This window comes from Camellia sinensis, chromosome 6 (genome assembly GCF_055761805.1).
Source record: "Camellia sinensis isolate YWXY chromosome 6, ASM5576180v1, whole genome shotgun sequence".
NCBI classification, from domain to species: Eukaryota; Viridiplantae; Streptophyta; class Magnoliopsida; order Ericales; family Theaceae; genus Camellia; species Camellia sinensis.
This window is the reverse complement of record NC_138966.1, coordinates 117439556-117443447: the sequence shown is the minus strand read 5'-3', so window position 1 is coordinate 117443447 and position 3892 is coordinate 117439556. Positions and strand designations below refer to the sequence as shown.

Genomic DNA, 3892 nt, shown 5'->3' with positions numbered 1-3892 from the left:
TAATTTTAAAGCATCACTCAAATTAACTGAATCATTAACATTCGACACAATACATAATTCATTAACATTCGATTTATTAAATTTCTGTCAAACAACCAGACATTGTTCCAATTCAAACTGAAACAACCAGACATCCCCACCATGGTGTTCCACCAGACATTGTTCACACAAAATAATGACAACCAAAGAATCCAACAATACCTTTCTAAACTGTCAAACAACCTACTTCCAAAATTTCTTAAATTTTCCAAAACACTAGTGTACATTATATGCATCCTATTTATAGAACTACATTCCAATTCAAACTGAAACACCCTAGTTTTAGCAAGAACAAAAAGAAACAATTCTACGAGTAAATAATATGTGGAAGCTTTGACTAAAACAAGAACTCTGTGTCAGAAACTTCGAGGACATTGTGGACGCCAATAGGGTTCATACCTAGCCGGAAAGCATTTCCTTCAATATACCTGTGACAACATTTAATCAATTAGCATTTCACCTAGTGTTGGGTAATTGCAATTTGCTTGTACTGATTGAAGACAGAAACTCACATTTCTTTCAAGAAAGTGTGCTTATAGAATGCATCCGGGATTCTCCCAGTAAATTGATTATGATCCAGGTACCTGCATATTTCAGTACAACAGTAAAATTAACACCACCACAAAACTCTTTTGGAAACATAGTAACACTTTTTCCTTACTAATAACAAACACCACCACAAAACTTTTTTTTTGAAATGTTTCTATTTTCATGCCAATTGGAACAACATATATATCAAAATGAAATTTTGATCCTTAATATTAAACATATAACTCCTCCGAGTGTATCAGAGAAAATTGTTCTAAGTTGTAACAACATATCTAAAGCTAGAGACAGTTTTCATAATAGAATAATACATACATATTAATTTTTTCAGAATTGATAAACATTTTTTTTAGATTTGATAAACATTGATAACACTAAAAAATGGTTTCAAACTATCAAAAGCATATTTAACATGTACTGGCTTTTTTAAACTAGTAGATGTTTATGGAAAAGTGTGTTGTATTGTATTGTATCTCTCTCAATACTCAGTTGTTCTTATCAATTGATCTTTTGATATAAAAACAGCAGCCTTTTATGATATATCTCAGATTTTATTACTGAAAAAATAAGGTCACAACTGACAATATAATATCAATTTTGAAAGATTAAAACTATTTTGTGAATATTAAATGCTTTCAGTTTTTTTTTTTATTTTTATTTTACAGTTATCATCAAACTAGAGGAAAAGGCAAGCACTAAACCACCAAAAAACTAATAGAAATACATAAAGTTCAAAATCAATTCACTCCACTAAACCACCAAAAAATCATATAAAAATACATAAGAAAAGCAAATTCAACAGGAAAGTATGTAAATACATAAAAATGAATTATATCATACCTTTCAAGGTAGTCTTGGAAGAAGGGGAGAGAAGGATCGGAGAGGATTGAGGAATTGGACTTGCAATCATCGATGAATTGCTTTAACTGGTTCAAGTTTGTGATCAGAGAGGAGATTGCAAAGAGGTCAAATCGTTCGATATAGAGGAGCGTGTAGAGATCAGTTAGGGTTTGAGATCAACTTGATTAACAAAATCTATAATTGTGATCTATAGCCCCTGTTGGTTAAAGAGAAAATATTAGGTTAGATGAACCTAATACAACCAAGATATGCCTAGTTCTGGACAGTTCAGTGTTTTTGTAAACTCTGCATTACTCTTTTTTTTCTATTTTTTTTTTCTTTTCCCCTTTCCCTCCACTTTCCCGGTAACCAAATAGTAAGTATTTAAAGCATTTAGTAATTTATGAATAAGTAACTTCTTCCAAGCCCTTTCATAAAATTGATCTAAAAACTTTCCATTAATCCTTTTTTTGTTTTTTGTTTTTTTTGGTTAGTGAGATTTTATTACCAAAAACAGATAAGTACATCAACAAGGCAGGCATACCTTCCAAATACCTCTCAAGACATTGCACCACTGGAACCCCAAAAAGCTGCTTCAAGTGATCCCTCCAATCAGCATCATTTGGACTAAAAGAGAACTGATTTCTCATAATTAATCAGCTAACCAGAGGCTTGTTCATATGCAGATATAATTTTTTTGTTTTTAATTTTGAAATTAAGTCCCTCCATAGTATCCCTCCCAAAAACCAAGTTATCATCTGCATAAAAAAATATGATGAGATACACTAGGATTTCCCTGAGCAACCTAAAGACCATGTATCACATCCTCTTCTACACCTCTGGAAAGCATAATAGATGAAAAGACGATCTCCCTACCTAACACATCTTGAGGGATGAATACAATCCTTTGTTTTACCATTAATAAGAACTAAGTATGCAAGGAGGAGAGTGTTGATAAGTTCTCTGAAACTCAATTTAGAGATCCATTCTTGCAATGATCTTACCTTTGGAATCTTCTATAACTCTTATCTATGCCAAAATTGAGAATTCTTCTATGAATTGGTCAATTGGAAGTTAAGAAGACACTAGTTACTCTCATTGCCTCAATTTTCCTATGCTCCCTTATTCAAATTTACAACCATTTAAGTCACAGGATGAGACAGTTGAGAAAATCTTCTATGTTCCATGTGAACAAACTCAAAAGTCACCACTATCACTTTCCAAAGGTGATGTTTGCTTAAGGTTACATTTGAGGAGGGGTAACCTAACCTGGAAATGGTGAATTTTATGAACCAATTTAAAGTTTGGTATGTACCCCTGTCCAAATACATGATCCTATTATTTGTCACTGTGTAAACAAAGTAAGTTAATTATGAGCCGTGATTTCCTTTTATTTTCAGTTACACTTTCTAAGAAAGAGTTGTATTTAACAATAAATAAAGATAAATTACACTAGTTAGCATTGGCTTTTGTCAGAAAAGAAAAAAAGAAAAAATTACTCGTGTTCTCATTTTTGGGAACACAAGCAGCAGATAGATTGGGGCAGTGACAACGAAAAATACTAGAATTTTTTTGTTCAATAGTTTTGACAGGCAAAGAGAGTCAGGAGAAATAGTGGATGACGTTTTTAAAATTACATAAAGAGAACAAGGGAACATGACTTAACATATTCAAAATGCAACATAGAGGAATTTGATGGAGAATAATGATTGTTCAGGCTGAAGAGGTTCTTTGTCCAAGTGTTTTCTGAAACCAAACAATACATGGGGAAGCAAAATACTATAGTAGTCCCCCCAAAAAACAAAGAAAACAGAAAATTGCATTATAAGTAGAAGAGATTTTTGAAACTAATGAACAAGATAAGACTTGTTTTATGCATTATAGTTTTACAATGCTAGTAAGTCGTCCTACTGCTAAATCGAACCAGGATATATAGCTCATTCCGGATCTCTGGTATTCAGCTCAAGTACTTTTCTATGGACAAACATAAGACAATTACAATGAATATTTTGAACACTTCCACATTTCAGTGGCAGTCTCAAGAAGCTCTAAAAGTGTAATACAATATCTGATTTCTTTTATAGAATTGTACCAACTAACGATATATTGGATGATCTGTTGACTGCTGATAAAGAAGAAGAAAAAAAAGGAAAGAAAACAGGGTTTCCATGAATAGCATGCACTTTTTCACATAAAAAAAAATAGAGTTGAGGATAATGCTACTAAGACCATAAATTTAATTTCTAACTATCATTGTTTCTGCAACTAAATAGAACAGGCTTGAAGATTTCATAGTTTGCACCACCAAGACAGTTTATATCTTATAACAGACCAGGAAATTCTTGTTGAAGGACCTGAGTCATTATATTGATTTCCAATTCTGCTGTGCTAAGTGATCTTGTCACTTCAAATATTGATGAAGAAATTTACTGCTTTATCAATTTATTTTATTTTGTGATGAAAGATA

The 3892-nt window shown here is 32.0% G+C and overlaps 1 long non-coding RNA gene across 2 annotated transcripts; it reads right to left on the bottom strand.

The window, feature by feature from the left end:
• Nucleotides 1-3039, bottom strand: LOC145792371 (uncharacterized). Of its 2 annotated transcripts, none has more exons than XR_014331766.1 (4): nt 1970-3039; nt 1426-1642; nt 552-623; nt 1-467 (listed from the first exon to the last, which is right to left on the bottom strand). It is a non-coding gene; the product is annotated as an uncharacterized LOC145792371 (long non-coding RNA). The 2 variants fall into 2 exon arrangements; XR_014331767.1 differs by having other exon boundaries at nt 1981-3039.
• Nucleotides 3040-3892: the final 853 nt, after the last annotated feature.